General features: G+C 38.5%; 1 pseudogene; it reads left to right on the top strand.

The window, feature by feature from the left end:
* The first annotated feature begins 1,023 nt into the window (after nt 1–1,023).
* LOC122910056 lies at nt 1,024–24,049 on the top strand (annotated as a pseudogene).

The following is a 24,049-nucleotide window of genomic DNA, read 5'->3' on the forward strand; positions in this document are numbered from 1 at the left end:
TGGTGCAACCACTCTGGAAAACAGCATGGAGGTTCCTCAAAATGTTGAAAATAGAACTGCCCTATGACCCAGCAATTGCACTACTGGGTATTTACCCTAAAGATACAAACGTAGTGATCCAAAGGGGCACGTGCACCCGAATGTTTATAGCAGCAATGTCTGCAATAGCCAAACTATGGAAAGAACCTAGATGTCCATCAACAGATGAATGGATAAAGAAGAAGTGGTATATATACACAATGGAATACTATGCAGCCATCAAAAGAAACGAAATCTTGCCATTTGCGACAACATGGATGGAACTAGAGCGTATCATGCTTAGCCAAATAAGTCAAGCGGAGAAAGACAACTATCATATGATCTCCCTGATATGAGGAAGTGGTGATGCAACATGGGGGCTTAAGTGGGTAGGAGAAGAATCCATGAAACAAGATGGGATAGGGAGGGAGACAAACCATAAGTGACTCTTAATCTCACGAAACAAACTGTGTGTTGCTGGGGGGAGGGGGGTTGGGAGAAGGGGGGTAGGGTTATGGACATTGGGGAGGGTATGTGCTTTTGGGTAAATTGGAAGGGGAGGTGAACCATGAGAGACTATGGACTCTGAAAAACAATCTGAGGGGTTTGAAGTGGTGGGCGGGTGGGAGGTTGGGGTACCAGGTGGTGGGTATTATAGAGGGCACAGCTTGCATGGAGCACTGGGTGTGGTGAAAAAAATAATGAATAATGTTTTTCTGAAAATAAATAAATTGGAAAAAAAAGCAACAATAAAACTGGAAAAAAAAACAAAAGAAATAAAAGATCTGCAAATTTGAAAATAAATAAATTAATAAATAAAAATTTAAAAATTTTAAAGCAATATGCCTGATAAAGTGTGCAAAGTAGTGGCCATAAATGGTCATAGTCAATGGACTTAAAAATGTTTATACTCAGTAAGAATTTCAGCAAATAGAAAATGAGAAAGTAAGATGAATTCAACAACAAATCAAAACTGCACTAGAGGGAATAACAGCAGATTAGAGTATGCAGAGGAATGAATCAGGATTCTGGAAGACAGGAAAATCAAAAGCAACCAAGATGAACAGCGTAAAGGAAAAAAATTAAAAATGAGAATAAGTTGATTCAGTAAATTTGCAGAATACGAAATCAACATACAGAATCACAGCAGAAAAGGAAATTGAGAAAATAATCCCATTTGTAATTACATCAAAAAGAATACAATACCTAGGAATATACTTAACCAAGGAAGTAAAAGACCTGTACTCTCAAAACCATAAAACGTTGATGGAAAAAAAAAAAACTGAAGATGGCACAAATGGAAATATATCCCATAACAATGGATTAAAAGAATTCGTATTGCTAAAATATCAATAATACCCAAAGCAATCGCAACCTTGAGAAGAAACCAACAGGATTTTCCACAGAACCAAAATACTACTAAAATTTGTATGAAGCCAAAAAGACCCCCAAATAACCAAAGCAATCTTGAGAGAGAACAATAATGCTAGAGATAACACAATCCTAGATTTCAAGATATATGCTACGAATCTATAATAATTAAAGCAGTATGCCACACACACACACACACACACACACACAAAATAGACACATAGATCAGTAGAACAGAGAGCCCAGAAATAAACTCACATTTACATGGTCAATCTACAACAAAGGAGGCAAGAATATACAGTGGGAAAAAGTCTCTTCAATAAATGGTGTTGGGAAAACTGGACAACTATATGCAAAAAAAAAAAAAAAAAAAGAAAAGAAACTGGACCACTTCTTTATACCCTACACAAAAATAAACTCGTAGTAGATTAAAGACCTAAGTGTGAGACCTGAAATCATAAAACTTGTAGAAGAAAATGTATGCATTTTCTCTTTGATATCAGCCTCAGCAACATTTTCTAGACATCTCTCTAAGGCAAAGGAAACAAAAGCAACAATGAACTATTGGGACTAACAACAAAATTTTCCTGATTTCAAGCTTTACTACAAAGCTGCGATCACCAGGACAGCATGGTACTGGCACAAAAACAGATACATGGACCAATAGAACAGAGTAGAGATCCCAGATATGGACCTTCAACTCTATGGTCAAATAATCTTTGACAAAGCAGGAAAAAATATCCAGTGGAAAAAAGATAGTCTCTTCAATAAATGGTGCTGGCAAAATTGGACAGCTATGTACAGAAGAATGAAACTCGACCATTCTCTTACACCGTACACAAAGATAAACTTGAAGTGGATAAAAGACCTCAAGGTGAGACAGGAATCTATCAGAATCCTAGAGGAGAACATAGACAGTAGCCTCTTCGACATCAACCACAGCAACTTCTTTAAGACATGTCTCCAAAGGCAAAGGAAACAAAAGCAAAAATGAACTTTTGGGATTTCATCAAGATCAAAAGCTTCTGCACAGCAGCAAAGGAAAGAGTCAACAAAACAAAGAGGCAACCCACGGAATGGAAGAAGATATTCTCAAATGACACTACAGACAAAAGGCTGATATCAAGATCTATAAAGAACTCCTCAAACTCAACACACACAAAACAGATAATCATGTCAAAAAATGGGCAGAAGACATGAACAGACAGTTCTCCAAAGAAAGCATAAAAATCGCTAACATACACATGAAAAAAATGTTCATCATCATTAGCCATCAGGCAGATTCAAATCAAAACCACATGGAGATACCACTTTACACCACTTAGAATGGCCAAAATTAACAAGACAGTAAACTACAATTGTAATATTGTAATAACATTGTATGGTGACAGTGACTGCAATGATCACCGTGGGTATCATGTATAGAATTCTTGAATCAATCTTGTACACCTGAAACTAAATATAACATTGTATGTTAATTATACCTCAAAAAATAATAAGACAAATAAAACTAATATAACTGTTAGTCCTAATTCCAGGCCCAGGTGGTGACCACAGCATTCCAGAAGAGCTTTCTCATGCCTGACTGGCTATATATCAGACTGGCTGGACTCACCATCAATGTCCAGACTATTGCCCAGTGCCTCAAGTTCTGGATGAACCTGTATGAGCTAAGGTATGGTTGGCAGATCAAGCCTTATATCCTCATGAGTATAGTGGTTAACCTCCTCTGAGAAACAGTTGGCCAATACTACACCTTGTGTTGGTCCCAAATATCTTTAAGCCCTTCATTGCTCTCTACATCTCATCAGCTACCCCATGGTGACTGACAACTTTGTGGTCAGCAGCATGTGCAGTAAACGAATGGAGTCAAACATGAATCCAGAGCACTTGCTTGAAACCATATCACAAGTCATGCTGAATGTGTGGACCAGGATGCAATGTGAGGCATGGGAGTCATTGTTCACATTTACCCTTTTGAAAAGGACAAAATCACCACCAAGAGTCTGAAAGCCCAAAGGGACTTATTTTCAATCCCCAGGCCCCACTCAAAAAAAAAAAAAGTTTTCTTACACATATGCGTGCACGCACACACACATGCACACACACCTTACATCACACAAAAATTAACTCAAAATGATTAAGACTTGAAGACCTGAAACCAAAACACCCTAAGAAAACAAAGGCAATAAGCCCCTTGACACTGATTTTATCAATGAACATTTTTATCTGACACCAAAAGCAAAGGCAACAAAAGTAAAAACAAGTGGGAGTCTATCAAACCAGAAATCTTCTGCAGAGCAAGGGAAACCATCAACATAATGAAAAGGCAACAAGCTGAAGGGGAGAAGATATTTGCAAATCACATATCTGCTAAAGAACTACTATCCAAAACATATAAAGAACTTCTACAACTCAAAACAACAAAAAATAACAATTAAAAATTGGCAGAGAATCTGAACAGACACTTTTTGAAACAAGACATACAGATATCCAACAGGTACATGAAGATATGGTCAATATCACTAATCAGCAGGGAAATGCAAATCAGAATCACAGTGAGATATTTCACACATGTAGGAATGCTAGTATCAAAAAGACAAGAAATGACAAGTGCTGGCATTCATGTAGAGATTAAGAAAACTCTGTACACTATTGGTAGAAATGTAACTTGGTACAACCACTATGGAAAACAGTGTGAAAGTTCTCCAAAAAATTCAAAGTAGAATTACCATATGATCCAGCAATTCCACTCTGGGTATTTATCTTAAGAAAATGAAAACACTGATTCGAAAAGATATATGCATCCCATATTCATCGAAGTGTTATTTATGGAAACAACCTAAGTGTCCACCAATGGATGAATGAATAAAGATGAGAGGATACACACACACACACACACACACACACACACACACACACAAATACTTAGCTATTAAAAAGAATGAAGTTTTGGCACATGTAGAAAAATAAATGGACCTTGAAGGTATCATGCTATGAAATTAGAGAAAGACAAATACTGTATATCTCTCTTCTATGTGGAATCTTAAAAAAACCAACCAACCAGCCAACAAACAAATGCATAGCTACAGAGAACAGACTGGTACTAGCATGTGTGTATGGCGTGGGGGGTGTCAAAATGGGTGAAGGTTGTCAAAAGGTATGAATTTCATTACAAAGTAAGTCATGGGGATGTAATGTATAGCATGATGACTATAGTTAAACTGCATTACATATTAGTAAGTTGCTAAGAGAGTAGAATTCACAAGTAAAAATTCATAGCTATGAAGTATGACATGTTAATTAGCCTTATTGTGATGACCATTTCATAAAATGTACAAATATCAAATCATTACATTGTATGACTGAAACTAATGTTTTATGTCAAATATATTTCAATAGAAAAAATGTTAAAAGATATGAAGGGAGAAGAGAATGTAACCATTACTTCTACTTCCGGTTTCACATAGCAATAGAATGTTAAAAAGTAATTTTGTTACATAAATTATTATACCCTATAACATTTGATTGATTCATTTGAATTACATGAACTTTTATACTTTTTAATACTGTCTATCAAAGTTGAGAAACAATGATCTAGGAAACTAAAAATTTTAAGGGTATATAGGAAAGATGCCATTTGCACTTAGGAGACCAGAATACTGAGAAAGTGGTTTACTCAAGTTGCACAACTATTAAGTAGTAGGGCCATGATTCTAGTCTAGATTCCTACCTCTTTTTTAATGCTAGGCATGGAGCCTAATGCAGGGCTTGAACTCAAGACCCTGAGATCAGAACTTGAGCTGAGATCAAGAGTTGAGCACTTAACCAACTGAGCCACACAGGTACCCCAAACTCCTTTTTATTTTTTAATTTTTTATAAACATTTAATGTATTATTAGCTCCAGGGTTACAGGTCTGTGAATCGCCAGGTTTACATACTTCACAGCACTCACCATAGCACATACCCTCCCCAATGTCCATAACCCTACCACCGTCTCCAAACTCCTTTTTAAAAAACAAAAGTGAGGGTCGGGGCATGCCTAGGGGGCTCAATCCGTTGCGTGTCTATCTTTGGTTCAGGTTATGATCATGGGGTCCTGGGATTGAGTCCCGCATCAGTGGTCCCTGCTCAGCAGGGGGTCTGCTTTAACCTCTTCCCTGCCTCCTTCAGTTGTGTACACTCTTGTTTGAGCTTTCTCAAAGAAGAAGAAGAAAAGAAATAAAGACCCAAATGACCAGCAAAAATCACATATCAGGCCACAAGAACAATTCAACAAATTTAAGATTAAAATCTTATTAAACATCTTTTCTGACCACAACAGTATAAAACTAGAAATCAGCTATAAGAAAATTTTAAAAAAAAGAACGAAAGAAAGGAAAACCACAAGCAGAAATTAAATAACATGCTACTAAACAATCATTGGGTCAAAGAAGAAATCAAAATGGAAATAAAAACATATCATGAGACAAATGAAAATGAAAACAATTCTCCAAAATCTACGGGACATAGCAAAAACAGTTCTAAGAGGGAAGTTTATAGTGATACAGGACCACCTTAAATAACAAGAAATAGCAGCAAATCTATGAAGAGAAAAGCAACCACTTTCTGGAAGGTAGGACATGTGGAGAAGTGAATCCAAGGCTATAATGGGAAGGTAGACCGCAGTGGGAGGGAGCCCCCAACTGTCAGCTCCCGGCAAATGATAGAGCAGCAGCACACAAAATGGGAACTTTTAGAAGTCTGCTCTATGGAGGGACATAGTTCCAGTGGCCAAAAGAGGGGTGGAATCTTCACTGGAACAGTGTGGTCTCAGGACCTGAGGGGACACATAAAGACCAGGGGTGTCTGAGTGTGGCAGAGCTCCCAGGTATCAGAGCAGGGAAGCCAGCTGAAAAGAAGGAGCTGAAGAGTGGACTCGCAGCTCGGGGTTACCTTAAACTATGATCTGAGGTATAGCCAGGCCACTGCTTTTTGGGAAGGGACCTCAGGAATGGCAGATCTGGAGAGAGAACCCCCCCCGCCTTCCTCCACCAGGAGGAGCAGTGTGGGAGCATACCACAAGAATCTGCTGGTTTAGAGACTCCACACGGGGCCATGTGCCGGAGATAGAAACACTCAGTCACAGGCTGGGTAAGCATGGAGTGCAGCTGGAGACCAAGGTCACAGAGTGATTTACTGCTTTTCTCTGAGGGTGTACTGAGAAGTGGGGCCCCAAGCTCTTGGCTACTATGGGTTGGAGATTGGGAAGCTGCCAACTTTATTCCCATCCTCCAAAACTGTACAGAAATTACTCAAGGAACAAAAGCTCCCAAGAGCAAAACGGAACAGATTACATAGTCTAGCCCCTAGCAAGGGCAGTGCAATTCCACCTCCGGGAAAAGGCATTTAAGAATCACTGCAACAGGCCCCTCCCCCAGAAGATCAGCAAGAAAATCGTGCCAAGACCAAGTTCACTGATCAATAAGAAATGAGGAACTCCAGAGCTAGGTGAATGCAACACACATAACTCATGGATTTTTTTTCCCCATGATTCTTTAGTCTTTCAAAGTTAAATTTTTAAAAATTTTTTCCTAGTTTTTGAAATTTTTCCTTTTTTATATTTTAACCAACATCTTATCAATACCTTTTTTTAAAAGAATTTATTTATTTGACAGAGAGTGAGAGAAGAAGAGAGAGCACAAGTGGGGGGGGCAGCAGAGGAAGAGGGGGAAGCAGGCAGCCTGCTGAGCAGGGAGCCCGATGCGGGACTTGATTCCAGGATCCTGAGATCATGACCTGAGCCGAAGGCAGAGGCTTAACCCACTGAGCCACCCAGGTGTACCTATCAATACCATTTTAAAATTTTTTAAATTTTCATTTTTACAGTCATATTCTATCCCTTCATAGTATCTATATTTTTTGTATACATATAAGTTTTTCTTTCTTTAAAATTTTGGGATAGAGTTTCTTCTAACAGACCAAAATACACACAAACTCAAATGTGTAGCTCTGTTCTATTCACCAGCTTGATCACTTTCTTTTTTTTTCCCTCTTTCTTTTCCCCCTGGTTTCGGGTCTCTCCTGATTTGTTTAGTGTCTATCTTTCTGGGGTCATTATTACCCTTTTAGCATTTGGTTCTCTCATTCATTTATTCTTCTCTGGACAAAAAGATAAAGCAGAAAAACTCACCTCAAAAAAAAAGGGGGGGTCCTGGGTCGCTGAGTGGGTTAAAGCTTCTGCCTTCAGCTCAGGTCATGATCCCAGGGTCCTGGGATCAAGCCCCACATCGGGCTCTTTGTTCAGCAGGGAACCTGCTTCCTCCTCTCTCTCTGCCTGCCTTTCTGCCTCCTTGTGATCTGTCTGTCAAATAAATAAAATCTTTAAACAAACAAACAAACCAAGAAGCAGTTCCAACTGCCAGGGACAAATCAATAGGGACATTAGTAAGATGTGAGAACTAGAGTTCAGAATGATGACTATAAAGATACTAGCTAGGCTTGAAAAAAGCATAGAAGATACTAAAGAATCCCTTTCTAGAGAAATAAAAGAACTAAAGTCTAACCAAGTTGAAATCAAAAAAGCTAATAATGAGGTGCAATTTAAAAAATTGAGGCTCTTACGGCTAGGACAAATAGGTAGAAGAGAGAATTAGTGATATAGAAGACCAAATGATGGAGCATAAAGAAGCTAAGAAAAAGAGAGATAAACAACTATTGGATCGCAAAGGGAGAATTTGAGAGATAAGTGATACCATAAGATGAAAAAAATATTAGAATAATTGAGATCCCAGAAGAAGAAGAAAGATATAGGGGGGCAAGAAGGTATATTGGAGCAGATTATAGTGGATAAATTCCCTAATTTGGGGAAGGAAATGGCATCAAAATCCAGGAGGCACAAAGATCCCTCCCCAAAAATAGTCCACACCCTATCATTAACAGTAAAACAAGTCTCTGAAAAAGAGAAAATGGTGAAAGAAGCGTGGGACAAGAAGTCTATAGCCTACAATGGTAGAAATATTAGATTGGCAGGAAACCTATTCACAGAGACCTGGTAGGCCAGAAGGGACTGGCATGACATAGTCAGAGTGCTAAATGAGAAAAACATGCAGCCAAGAATACTATATCCAGCTAGGCGGTCACTGAAAATAGGAGGAGAGATAAAAAGCTTTCAGGAAGAAAAAAAAAAAAAAAAAAAAAAAAAAAAAAACAACAGAAGAATTTGCAAACACCAAACCAGCCCTACAGGAAATATTGAAAGGAGTTCTCTAAGCAAAGAGAGAGCCTAAAAGTAACAGACCAGAAAGAAATAGACAATATACAATAACAGTCACCTTACAGGCAATACAATGGCACTAAATTCATATCTTTCAATAGTTACCCTGGATGTAAATGGGCTAAAGGCTCCAATCAAAAGACACAGGATATCAGAATGGATAAAAAAACAAGAGCCAATGATATGCTATATGCAAGAGACTCATTTTAGACAGAAGGACACCTCCAGATTTAAAGTGAGATGGTGGAAAACAATTTACCCTGTTAATGGACATCAAAAGAAAGCTGGGGTGGCAATCCTTATATCAGACAAATTAAATGTTAAACCGAAGACTATAGTAAGAGTTGAGGAAGGACACTACATCGTACTTAACATGTCTGTACAACAAGAAGATCTATCAGTTTCAAATATCAATGCCCCTAACATGGGAGCAGCCAACTATATAAACCAATTAATAACAAAATCAAAGAAATACATTGACAACAATATAACAATAGTAGGGAACTTTAACACCCCCCTCACTGAAATGGACAGATCATCCAAGCAAAAGATCAACAAGGAAAAAAAGGCTTTAAATGACACGTGGGACCAGATGGACATCACAGATATATTCAGAACATTCCATCCCAAAGCAACAGAATACATATTCTTCTCTAGTGCACATGGAACATTCTCCAGAATAGATCACATCCTAGGCCACAAATTAGGTCTCAACTGGTACTAAAAGACTGGGATCATTCCCTGCGTATTTTCAGACCACAATACTTTGAAACTAGAACTCAACCACAAGAGGAAATTTGGAAAGAACTCAAGTACATGGAGGCTAAAGAGCATCCTCCTAAAGAATGAATGGGTCACAAGGAAATTAAAGAAGAATTTTGGGCACCTGGGTGGCTCAGTGGGTTAAGCCTCTGCCTTCGGCTCGGATCGTGATCCCAGGGTCCTGGGATCGAGTCCCGCATCGGGCTCTCTGCTCAGCAGGGAGCCTGCTTCCCTCTCTCTCTGCCTGCCTCTCTGTCTACTTGTGATCTCTGCCTGTCAAATAAACAAATAAAATCTTAAGAAAAAAAGAAGAATTTTAAAAATTCATGGAAACAAATGAAAATGAAAACACAACTATTCAAAATCTTTGGACACAGAAAAGGTGGTCCTGACAGGAAAGTATATAGCAATACAAGCCTTTCTCAAGAATCAAGAAATGTCTCAAATACACAACCTAACCCTACACTTAAAGGAGCTGGAGAAAGAACAGCAAAAAGCCTAAATCCAGCAGAAGAGAAATAATAAAGATCAGAGCAGAAATCAATGAAATAGGAGCCAAAGGAACAGTAGAACAAATCAACAAAATTAAAAGCTGGTTTTTGAAAGAATTAATAAGATTGATAAGCCCCTGGACAGACTTATCAAAAAGAAAAGAGAAAAAAACCTAAATTAATAAAATCATGAATGAAAGAGGAGAGATCACAACCAACACCAAAGAAATACAAACAATTATAATAACATACTATGAGCAACTATATGCCAGCAAATTAGACAATGTGGAAGAAATGGATGCATTTCTAAAGATGTATAAACTACCAAAACTAAACCAGGAAGAAATAGGAAACTTAAATAGACCCATAACCAGTAAAGAAATTGAAGCCATCATCAAAAATCTCCCAACAAATAAGAGCCCAGGGCCAGATGGTTCCCAGGGAAATTCTACCAAACATTAAAGAAGAACTAATACCTATACTCCTAAAACTGCTCCATAAAGCAGAAATGGAAGGAAAACTTCCAAACTCATTTTATGAGGTCAGCATTACCTAGATCCCAAAACCAGACAAGGACCCCATCAAAAAGGAGAATTACAGACCAATATCCTTGATGAACACAGATTCAAAAATTCTCATGAAAATACTAGCCAATAGGATTCAGTAGTACATTAAAAGAATTATTCACCATGACCAAGTAGGATTTAGTCCTGCGCTGCAAGTTTGGTTCAACATTTTCAAATCAATCAATGTGACACAATACATTAATAAAAGAAAGAACAAGAACCATATAATACTCTCAATAGATGCTGAAAAAAAATTGACAAAGTACAGCATCCTTTCTTGATCAAAACTCTTCACAGTGTAAAAATAGAGGGTACATACCCCCAAATCATCAAAGTCATCTATGAAAAACCCACAGCGAATATCATTCTCATGGGGAAAAACTGAGAGCTTTTCCCCGAAGGTCAGGAACAAAGAAGGGATGTCCACTATCACCACTGCTATTCAACATAGTACTAGAAGTCTTAGCCTCAGCAATCAGACAGGAAAAAGAAATAAAATGTATCCCCATTGGCAAAGAAGAAGTCAAACTCTCACTCTTCACAGATGATATGATACTATATGTGGAACAACCCAAAGACTCCATTCCAAATATGCTAGAACTTGTACAGGAATTCAGTAAAGTGTCAGGATATAAAATCAATGCACAGAAATCAGTTGCATTTCTATACACCAACAACAAGACAGAAGAAAGAAATTAAGGAGTCAATCCCATTTACAATTGCACCCAAAACCATAAGATACCTAGGAATAAACCTAACCAAAGAGGCAAAGAATCTATACTCAGACAACTATAAAGTACTCATGAAGAAAATTGAGGAAGACACAAAGAAATGGAAAAATGTTCCATGCTCATGGATTAGAAGAACAAGTATTGTGAAAATGTTTATGCTACCTAGAGCAATCTACACATTTAATGCAATCCCTGTCAAAATACCATCCATTTTTTTCAAAGAAATGGAACAAATAATCCTAAAATTTATATGGAACCAGAAAAGACCTCAAATAGCCAAAGGAATATTGAAAAAGAAAGCCAAAGTTGGTGGTATTGCAATTCCAGACTTCAAGCTCTATTACAAAGCTGTCATCATCAAGACAGTATGGTACTTGCACAAAAACAGACACATAGATCAATGGAACAGAATAGAGAGCCCAGAAATAAACCCTTAACTCTATGGTCAACTAATCTTTGACAAAGCAGGAAAGAATGTCCAATGGAAAAAAGACAGTCTCTTCAACAAATGGTGTTGGGAAAATTGGACAGCCACATGCAGAAAAATGAAATTGGAACATTTCCTTACACCACACATGAAAATAGTCTCCAATTGAGGAAGGACCTCAATGTGAGAAAGGAATCCATCAAAATCCTTGAGGAGAACACAGGAAACAACCTCTTGACCTCAGCTATAGTAACTTCTTCCTAGAAACATCGCCAAAGGCAAGGGAAGCAAGGGCAAAAGTGAACTATTGGGACTTCATCAAGATCAAAAGAAAGCACAGCAAAGGAAACAGTCAACAAAACCAAAAGACAACTGACAGAATGGGAGAAGATATTTGCAAACAGCATATCAGATAAAGGGCTAGGGCTAGTATCCAAAATCTATAAAGAACTTATCAAACTCAACACCCAAAGAACAAATAATCCAGGCAAGAAATGGGCAGAGGACATGAACAGACATTTCCAGCAAAGAAGACATCCAGATGGCCAACAGATACATGAAAAAGTGCTCCACATCACTGGGCATCAGGGAAATACAAATCAAAACCACAGTGAGATACCACCTCACACCAGTCAGAATGGCTAAAATTAACAAGTCAGGAAATGACAGGTGTTGGCGAGGATAGGGAGAAAGGGGAACCCTCCTACACTGTTGGTGGGAATGCAAGATGATGCAGCTACTCAGGAAAATAGTATGGAGATTCCCCAAAAAGTTGAACACAGAGCTACCCCATGACAAGCAAACGCACTACTGGGTATTTATCCTAAAGATACAAATGTAGTGATCCGAAGGGGCACATGCACCCAAATGTTTATAAATAACAGCAATGTCAAACTATGGAAAGAACCTAGATGTCCATCAACAGATGAATGGATAAAGAAGATGAGGAGATTATACGTGTGTGTGTGTGTGTGTGTGTGTGTAATTAAATATTATGCAGCCATCAAAAAAAAGAAATCTTGCCATTTGCAACAACATGGATGGAACTAGAGGGTATTATGCTAAGCAAAATAAGTCAATCAGAGAAAGACAATTATCATATGATCTCACTGATATGAGGAATTTGAGAAACAAGACAGAGGATCATAGGGAAAGGGAGGGAAAAATGAAACAAGTTGAAACCAGAGAGGGAGACAAACTGTAAGAGACTCTGAATCAGGAAATAAACTAAGGGTTACTATGTGGAGGTGGGGGAGAGGGATGGGATGGTTGGGTGATGGACACTGGGGATGATATGTGCTCCAGTGAGTACACATTGTGTAAGACTGGTGAGTCACAGACCTGTACCCCTGAAATAAATAATACATTATATGTTAATTTATATACATATAAAATACATAATAATACATTGTATGTTAATTTAAAAAAACTCTTTCTCCCTCTCTCTCTGCCTCTCCAGCACTCCACATAACATATGCTCTCTAAAATAAATTAAATCTTAAAAAGAAGATAAGCCATAGATTGGAAGAAAATATTTTTAGATCACATAAATTGCATTTATCCAGTATGTATAGAGTACTCTCAAAATGCAATAATAGGGAAACAACTCCATAAAAAGGGAAAAAGGGACAAAAAATTAGAATTGATCACACACATATTCCAATAAATATATGAAAAGATGCTCATTCATCATTAGGGAAAGCTAATTAAAACCACAAGGAGATTTATTAGAATGTCTAAAATGTAAAAGATTGAACATATCAAATGTAGGTAAATATATGGAACATATGAAACTCACATGTACTTCTTTTGGGAATATAACATACCACTTTGGAAAATTGTTTGGAATTTTCTTATAAAGTTAAACATACACCTTCTATATCACTCAGCATTCCACTTCTAGATATTTATCAAAGAGCAATGAAAATATATGACTGTACAAATGCTCATACCTAATGTTCATAGAAACTTCATTTGGGTGTTCCAGTTTTGGTGTAATACAAACACTGCTGTCTGAGCTGGTTTTACTCACAATACTTTTGACATTTTTTTCCCCATACCACCATGAGTTTTCCAACTCTCTGGAAACCAAGTGGGTGTCCTACAATTTAGTTCAACTTTAAGTTAACTACCTGGGGTTAACACAGACCTCTCAGGTTAGGGCTTAGAACTACAAGACTTCATCAACTTCAAATTCCACTCAAAAGTTCCCAGAAGTAGGGGTGCCTGTGTAGCTCAGTGGGTTAAAGCCTCTGCCTTTGGCTCAGGACATGATCCCAGAGTCCTGGGATTGAGTCCCGCATCGGGCTCTCTGCTTGGAGCGGATCCTGCTTCCTCCTCTCTCTCTCTCCCTGCCTCTCTAACTACTTGTGATCTCTGTCAAATAAATAAATAAATAAAAATCTTTAAAAAGTCCCCAGAAGTATTTCTGACTGACTAGACTAAAGGGGTTCTTATGACCCTCTACTCAGGATTGAGACTTATCTAGAATTGCTCATAGAACTCAGAAAAGCACTTTACCTACTATGATCAGTTTAATATAAACAGCATAACTCATAAACAGAAAGATGGAAGAGATGAATAAGGCAAGGTATGGGGGAAGGGACAGGAAACTTCTGTTCCTTTTCGAGGTATATAACCCTTCCAAGGACCTTGATGTGCTCACCAACTTGGAGGCTTTCTGAACCTCATCATTCAGGAGGTTTTATGGGAGTTCCCTTACACAGGCATGATTGATTAAATCATTGGTTATAGGTAATTAATTCAATCTCTAGGTCCTCTCCCCTCCCTGGAGATGGAGGGGAAGGTAGGACTGAATGTTCCAAAATGCTTTGATCTCTTTGGGACCAGCTTCCATCCTGAAACTATCCAAGATCTTTTTAGCCAAGAGTCATCTCATTAGCATTCCAAACACACTCATCCCTCAGAAGGGTTTTAAGATTTCTGTGTCAGTCTTTAAAGTGTAGAAATAGAGGGCACATACCTCAATATTATCAAAGCCATTTATGAAAAACCCACCACAAATATAATTCTCAATGGAGAAAAACTGAAAGCTTTTCCGCGAAGGTCAGGAACACGGCAGGGATGTCCATTATCACCACTGCTATTCAACATAGTACTAGAAGTCCTAGCCTCAGCAATCAGACAACAAAAGAAAATTAAAGGCATCCAAATCAGCAAAGAAGAAGTCAAATTATCACTCTTCACAGATGATATGATACTCTATGTGGAAAACCCAAAAGACTCCACTCCAAAACTGCTAGAGCTTGTACAGGAATTCAGTAAAGTGTCAGGATATAAGATCAATGCACAGAAATCAGTTGCATTTCTCTACAAGTTGCAACTCTACAAGTTGCATTTCTCTACAACAAGAAGACAGAAGAAAGAGAAATTAAGGAGTCAAGCCCATTTACAATTGCACCCAAAACCATAAGATACCTAGGAATAAACCTAACCAAAGAGGCAAAGAATCTATACTCAGAAAACTTTAAAGTACTCATGAAAGAAATTGAGGAAGACACAAAGAAATGGAAAAATGTTCCATGCTCCTGGATTGGAAGAATAAATATTGTGAAAATGTCTATGCTACCTAAAGCAATCTACACATTTAATGCAATTCCTATCAAAGTACCATCCATCTTTTTCAAAGAAATGGAACAAATAATTTTAAAATTTATATGGAACCAGAAAAGACCTCAAATAGCCAAAGGGATATTGAAAAAGAAAGCCAAAGTTGGTGGCATCACAATTCCGGACTTCAAGCTCTATTACAAAGCTGTCATCATCAAGACAGCATGGTACTGGCACAAAAACAGACACATAGATCAAAGGAACAGAATAGAGAGCCCAGAAATAGACCCTCAACTCTACGGCCAACTAATCTTTGACAAGCAGGAAAGAATGTCCAATGGAAAAAAGACAGCCTCTTTAATAAATGGTGTTGGGAAAATTGGACAGCCACGTGCAGAAAAATGAAATTGGACCATTTCCTTACACCACACACATAAATAGACTCAAAACGGATTAAGGACCTCAATGTGAGAAAGGAATCCATCAAAATCCTTGAGGAGAACACAGGCAGCAACCTCTTCGACCTCAGCCGCAGCAACATCTTCCTAGGAACATCGCCAAAGGCAAGGGAAGCAAAGGCAAAAATGAACTATTGGGATTTCATCAAGATCAAAAGCTTTTGCACAGCAAAGGAAACAGTTAACAAAATCAAAAGACAACTGACAGAATGGGAGAAGATATTTTCAAACGACATATCAGATAAAGGACTAGTGTCCAAAATCTATAAAGAATTTAGCAAACTCAACACCCAAAAAACAAATAATCCAATTCAAGAAATGGGCAGAGGACATGAACAGACGTTTCTGCAAAGAAGACATCCAGATGGCCAACAGACACATGAGAAAGTGCTCCATATCACTCGGCATCAGGGAAATACAAATCAAAACCACAATGAGATATCACCTCACACCAGTCAGAATGGCTAAAATCAACAAGTCAGCAAATGACAGATGCTGGCGAGGATGCGGAGAAAGGGGAACCCTCCTACACTGTTGGTGGGAATGCAAGCTGGTGCAACCACTCTGGAAAACAGCATGGAGGTTCCTCAAAATGTTGAAAATAGAACTGCCCTATGACCCAGCAATTGCACTACTGGGTATTTACCCTAAAGATACAAATGCAGTGCTTCTCAAATTTTAATGGACATTGAGTCGCTGGCAAATTTGTTAAAATTCAGATTCTGATTTTGTAAGCCTGACAGTCTACATTTCTTTCTTTTAATTTTATTTATTTATTTGACAGACAGAGATCACAAGTAGGCAGAGAAGCAGACAGAGAGAGAGGAGAAAGCAGGCTCCCCACAGAGCAGAAAGCCCAAAGCGGGGCTCGATCCCACGACCCTAGGATCATGACCTGAGCCAAAGGCAGAGGCTTTAACCCACTGAGCCACCCAGGCGCCCCAACAGTCTACATTTCTAATAAGCTCCCAGTAGATGCTGATGCTGTTAGTGCTATAATGACACTGAGTAAAAATCTAAACCCAGGGACACCTGGGTGGCTCAGTCAGTTAAGTGTCTGCCTTTGGCTCAGGTCATGATCTCAGGGTCCTGGTATCAAACCCCATGTTGGGCGGGCTATCCACTCAGTGCTTCTCCCTCTATGTTCTCCCTCTCTCTCTCTCTAATAAATAAAATCTTAAAAAAAAAAAAAAAAAAGGCTAAACCCAGGGGGCCTCCTGGGTGGCTCAGTAAGAGTACTGGACTCTTGATTTGGCTCATAATATGATCTCAGGACCGTGGAATCAAGCTCTGCATCGGGCTCCACACTCCGCAGGGTGACTGCTTGATGATTCTCCCCTCCCCTCTCTTTGCCCCCACCACTCATGGTAATAAATGGATTTTTTTTTTTTTAGATTTTATTTATTTATTTGACAGAGAGAAATCACATGTAGGCAGAGACAGAGAGAGAGGAGGAAGCAGGATACCTCGTGATCAGGGAGCCCAATGCAGAGCTTGATCCCAGGACCCTGGGATCATGACCCAAGCCGAAGGCAGAAGCTTTAACCCACTGAGGCACCCAGGCACCCCAATTTTTTTTAAAGGCTAAACCCAGGGTGATCATTGGAATCAGTGAGAGATCTTTTCAAAGCTGGGGATGTCCAGGTCCTTCCAGATGAGTCTGATGCACTTCTCTTACTGAGAACCATGGCTCTAGTCTCACCCTTTACACGTGAAGACACTACCCCAAGAAGCTGTGTGACCTCTGTCCTGATACAACTTTCTCCCAGGGAAGTTCACTGGTGAGCAAAACATATTTTCAATGGGAACATTTTCTGGTGTGTAGGTCCCCAGTGCTGACTGGGGCCTGCAATCTGCAGCTTGAGCAGAGCGTGACGGTTTCATTAACACACAGCTCAGAACCTAGCCAATAAGCAGACTCTGTGATGAATGGGGTCCCGGGTTCTACTTGAAGCATTATCACATAATATATCAGTTTTATGTCAAATGAACTGATGGTTTTATGGCCTTTCCATTCAATTTGATACGCCCCTTGTCATGGGCTCTTTTTAATATGGCTAGAGGGCATTTTTTGGTGGTGATGACATAGTGATTTATAAAACCCACTTCATGCATCAGCCACATATATGTAAATCAGAAACATTTCTTTCTGAGAAAAATTGTCATTGCTATCTTATGGCAAATACGTGCATATTCAATGAGCAGGCATTCATCAGACACAGATCTGAATTCACTTATATTCCATACGACCAACCAATTAGCACCCTACCTAGGAAATAGTCTTGTATAGCAGAATACTTCCAAATGGAGGACCTGAGGCAATTGAGTTCAATGCTAACCTGAACCTCACTTTGCTCAAGGAAAGTGGCTGGGGATGCAGCTGAAGGTACAGAGAATCAATTTAGAGGTGGAGGAAGAAGAAAGGAAGCATTTTTTAAAAAACATCTCTAAATTCCAGGTTTGTTACTTAAATACTCCTCACCTTATTTAGTCCTCAAACATGCTATAAATTAGGACTGTCTATGGCTGAAAGATTCTAAAAAATAATAATAAAACGGAAAAAATTTAAAAATGCAGAAGGAAAATAACTTAAGTGAAAAGACCCAGCTAAAACTTGAAGCCAGGTCAGTCTGTCTCAAAAGGTATGCCCGTTCTGCTCCCCCAGATGGTTGTCACAGTGAGACTTGCAGGTCAGTGGAAGCAAATTATATCACTGCAATACCAGCTTTGCTGAAACGAGACATCAGATCTCAGCAATTGTACCTGCCATCTGCTTCTGTGTCCAGCCTTGCATCTGTAGAGAAAAAATATCAGAGGTGCTAATGTTCTAGCATGAAAGATTAAAAATACGAAACACACACAAAAACTCTTTTCAATTGATGGATGAGATTAAGTCTGTCAAATATTCTTAGGTGTTTTGTGAAATTTCACAACCAAATTCAAAACATCCTAGAGATACCTGGCAACAGGAATACATGAAATAAATCTGAAAGGACTACATCTTATTTCTTAAATACCTGTGAAATTTGCTAGAGGGTAATTTACAATATCTCCTCCAACTTCTTAAGATACTATACTCAGAGCCAGCTCATTTAAAAACTTTGGACATTTGAAAGTCACTTTTATAAATACGGTGTGAGCCTCATGACATTTCTGTGATTGTAGGCAGGTCCTATTCGATCCATTTTTAGATGAGGACATTAAGGCTCTGAGACTCTTAAGTTAAAATCTTACCCCTCAAAAATAGTCACAAAGCAGTAAACTACTCCTCTTCTTTCCCACATCTCCATATCAAAGCAGAAGACCTTTTACTCCAATGATTAGAGTTATAAATATAACCTTTTCCTCGTGGAGAAGTAAGAAATTTGTTGACCTAAATATTTGACTGGGGACTTCCTGCATAATTCGAAGTCCTGAATGCTATCCTGAGTTGCATATTTCAAATATCTGTTTTCCTCATTCTGTCTTTTCTCTCTAAATATAAAATTAAAGGTGGATATTTACTAGACAGAAAAAAACAGGGGCACCTGAACTCCAAATTTAGTCAGAGAAAATATATAATGTAAATAAGATGTCCCATAAAACACAGCAGAAATGGAGAAGTGAGATCATGGGTCTGGATTCTACCAGCAGAAGAGGGAGGGACCAAATAGGGCATATAACAGAGGACTGGTTTAGGGAAGAGATTCTGGAACTTCTTTGATGTAAAAAATATTTGGTGCTTTTATCCCAAGAGGTCCTACTTAGAGTATTTCTTTTTTTTTTTAAAGATTTTATTTATTTATTTGACAGAGAGAGATTACAAGTAGGCAGAGAGGCAGGCAGAGAGAGAGAGGAGGAAGCAGGCTCCCTGCTGAGCAGAGAGCCCGATGCGGGACTCGATCCCAGGACCCTGAGATCATGACCTGAGCCGAAGGCAGTGGCTTAACCCACTGAGCCACCCAGGCGCCCCGACTTAGAGTATTTCTTAAAGGGAGTGAATTCCAGTTGTATAGAGAGTAGGGACAATCTGAAGATATGATGCAGAATAGACAAGAAAGAAGGAAAACCCTTCAGGCAATGAAGTGGTCGGGAGCATAGCAGGAGAGTGATGTTGGTGAGGTACTCCATTCCAGAGGTGCTAGGGGCAATCTGGAAACCACTTTTGTGACTGAAAACCATTAGTTATTGGGGAATATGAAGTTGTATGAGACATCAGGCTTCCATTTCTCCCCTTCCTGCCACTGTCAGCCAAATGGATAAGTTAATACTGCTACTACTGATAATATCAATAATATAACGCTAACTTTAAGCCAGATAATCACATAAATTTTCTAACTTGATCTCCATGACAGATGAATGAATTGGGATAATTGCCCTCATTTTACAGATGAGAAAAGAAGCTCAGAAAGGTTAGAGAGAAACTTTCCCCAATGTCTTTTGTCTGGAGTTTAAATCCAGGTCATGTACCTGCAGTGCATTCAGTGGGCAGTTCTGAGGTTCAGGCCAGACTAGAAAAATACTCAGTTGCTGTTTTCGTCTCTAAACCTGTTTTAATCAAAGGCCTAGAAGACACCTGTTAGATAGCAAATACAGTCTTGATTGGCAAAGCCAAAGAAACAAGCCTATCTACACACAGATGGCTCATAGGAGTTATGGAAAAGAATATTAAAATGTAAAGGAACGGGACGCCTGGGTGGCTCAGTTGGTTAAGCAGCTGCCTTCGGCTCAGGTCATGATCCCAGCGTCCTGGGATCGAGTCCCACATCGGGCTCCTTGCTCGGCAGGGAGCCTGCTTCTCCCTCTGCCTCTGCCTGCCTCTCTGTCTGCCTGTGCTCGCTCTCTCTCCCTCTCTCTCTGACAAATAAGTAAATAAAACCTTAAAAAAATAAAAAAATGTAAAGGAACATCTGGTAGACCTAACTAGGCGGGAAAGCCTCCGATAGGAGCAGAGATACACCAGAATACCTGCACTGTCACTACAAGGTAGAATCACTTTCCCAGGAGGTCTTTCTTAGCTCTGGTCAAGGTTTAATCTCCTGGGTATTTACTTTTACAACATGGCTACCTACTTTCTAACACCTGACTTGTATTTGTTTTATATCTGCAAATAGAGCTGTGTTTGTCTTGCTCTTCCCTGGTTTGCATCGGGTAACAGTTGTATATTGCAGCTCTAAAGAAATGTCTGTTGGGGCACCTGGGTGGCTCAGTGGGTTAAAGCCTCTGTTTTCGGCTGGGGTCATGATCCCAGGGTCCTGGGATGGAGCCCTGAATCGGGCTCTCTGCTCAGCAGAGAGTCTGCTTTCCTTCCTCTCTCTCTGCCTGCTTCTCTTCCTACTTGTGATCTCAGTCTGTCAAATAAATTGAAAAAAAAAAAGAAAGAAATACCGGAAAAAAAACTTCCTCGGAAGTATGATTAAGAAATGTCTGTTAAATTGAAATGGGAAAAAATGTTAAAGAATTTTGGATGACATGGAAAAATTTGTATACTGATTAAGTGAAAAGGTAACATGTTTGAAAAGTATAGAGATTATGATCTAGTTTTTGAAAAAAAAATTGTTTTGTATACATAGCAACACACAGGAAATATACATTCTAAATATAGCAGTGGTTTTCTGGGTGGTAGATTACAGATTCTTAGATTTTCTTTTTTTTATTTTCTTTCTTTCTTTCTTTCTTTTTTTTTTTTTGCTTGACTGTAGTTCTTTTTTTAGTTATTTCCATGTTTTACTTATATAGAAAGAAAATGTCAATGATAGGCTATTTTTAGACTCTACAGTGAAGGACTGAGTCTGCTTCAAATGTGAAGACAGATTGACAGGTAACTGATGTGCATTGCTGATCTGACCCCTGTTCACAGGACTCTCCCAGAAGGCAGGTTCAAGCACAGGGCAGATAAGGAGGAGATTAGAAAGGAGTGAGGAGAAACAAAAGGAGGTAACAGAATGGAAGGAGAGAAAGAGTCAGTGAGGGAGGGAGGAATCCAATTCTTTGAGAACATAAATAATCAAGAGACAAAGTCAAGCTGTCTTAGGAATTCTTAATGGTGACAGAGATAATACTCCTCTTTAATTTGTCTTCAGATTATTAAAGTCCACCCAAGGCAGGGAGATGGTGTCCTGTGACCTATTGGCCTTGTTAAGCATCAGTGGAGTTAATTTTTTATCAAAAGATCCTGCACTTCTAGAATGTGATTCACACATCATATAGAAACTTGTGGTTTTTCAGTTTTCTTAATTCAAATTCTGAAACTAGGGGAAATAACTTTCAAATACCTTGCTTTTCCCTAATGTTTAGGTGTTTGCTATTTAATCCTCTCATTGGGTGTAAAGGAGGTTTTGGTAGTAATTCTGAACAGAGACTTGAGAAAAAACACAAAGGAAAATGGTTAGTTCCGGGTCACTAAAGCAAATGGTGGCTGTTCTCATTTGCTTGCCTATAAACCCATTGCAAGAAAAAAAAAAAAAAGTCCAAGAAGAGGCTAAGGCACTCATTTTTTTTGAAACAACAGTCATACAGGCCACTTAGGTTTTCATTAATAAATGGAAAACTTTTATGAATATTTTGAAAAATGTTTCAAAAGAATAATAGAGGCTCTGAGAGTGGAAGTATGAATCCCACTTGCTTCATCATATGACACCTGGGCCCATGTGCCCCCAAGTCCACCTAACTGATGAGAGAACAGTAAGAGCTCCTGCTGAGAACTTACTATGCGAGAGACTTTACTAATCACCTCACCTCAACTGTTTCTAATTCTTTCAGCATTTTTCAGGTGACTGAATCACTGTAGAAAATTTCAAAAATGCATAAAGGGAAAAACAAATCTAGAATCCACAAATTTTATCATCCACAGACCCAGGATGGTTTTTACATAATTTAATGTTGATCTTTATTTTTAATGGGTGTGTGTTATTCCATGTTATCTATGTTTTAAATTTATTTAAGCAATTTATTAATGGCTATTTAGCTTATATATTTGTCACTATTTTTTAAATTTTTACAAACACCTTAAAAACCAGGAATAGGAGAATATTGGTTAACATAATAAGAATACTTATCTTAAAACAACAATAGAATGTATGTATGTGGACACAACAGATTCTTGTACAATCAAGAGTAAAACAAGCATGACTACTTCCATTTTTTTCTACATTGTTCTGCTCAATGCAATAAAATACATAAAAAGATAAATGGTCTAACTATTAAAAAGGAGAAGATGAGATTATCATTATTTACAAATTATACAATTGCATACCTAGAAAACAAATGAATCAACTAATGATTTTTCTATATGCTACCCATAACCACTTTTACGATATAAGAGAAAATAAACAATAACAATAAAACCATAAAATATTTAGCAGTAGGACTCCTGGGTGGTTCAGTGGGTTAAAGCCTCTGCATCGGGCCCTGCATCGGGCTCTCTGCTCAGCGGGGAGCCTGCTCCCTCCTCTCTCTCTGCCTATCTCTCTGACTACTTGTGATCTGTTTGTCAAATAAATAAATGAAAATCTTAAAAAAAATATTTAGCAGTAACCATAGAAAGAATTGTGCAGAAATTATATATAAAGAATGCTACAAACCTTTATTCAGAGATATAGAGACTTAGAAAAAATGAAAAGGTATACCATGGTCAAGCTGAAAAGATGAAATGTCAAGATATGAATTCTTTCCAAGTTACTTTATAGGTTTAATACAGTTACATTCAAAAGGTAAAATGGGTTAGACCAACTTGAGAAGTAATTCTAAAGTTCATCAGGAAGAATAAATATTTGTTTATAGATAAGACATTTTGAAAAAAAGTGAGGTAATAAGGTGCACTAGATCCATCCAATAATGAAATTTATTGCATGGTGCAATGATTTTATGAGTGTCACTGTTACTGTACTTGACACGACAACTCAACAGAACATGATAAACAAGTTGGAAATAGACTTTATAAGGACTTACGTGTAAGATGGTGTATTAACAGATAAGTTCCATTAACAAATAAGATGAGTTTCATATAACAGAAACCTGACTCTTAGGGTTTAAGCACTCACTGTATGAGGGCATTGTTTCTCTTATTAAAACAAGCTGACCATGGGTGAATAACTCAAGGATGATGCGGTTAGTTCAGGGGTAGAGCTTTTTCTTTCCTCCTCCACCATGCTTGGAGTGTATCTTTCAGCCCGAGGTTGCAAAAATGGCGGCTCCATCTCCACCGTGAAGCCTGCAAGCTTCTGCAGTCACCACAGATGCCCATGATGCCTCACAAAGATCCCTCCTCAGACACCACTGCAGTATGCCAATGTGGCTTGATTACAGAGGCTGACAATCCCCAGAAGCTGCTGTTGTTAAACTGGAGATCTGGGAGAGCCAATGTTGTAATTCCAGTTGGAAAGCTGGCAGGCTTGAGGCGGGCCTTGCCAATCCGCTAG

Source organism: Neovison vison, chromosome 6, assembly GCF_020171115.1.
Source record: "Neovison vison isolate M4711 chromosome 6, ASM_NN_V1, whole genome shotgun sequence".
NCBI classification, from domain to species: Eukaryota; Metazoa; Chordata; class Mammalia; order Carnivora; family Mustelidae; genus Neogale; species Neogale vison.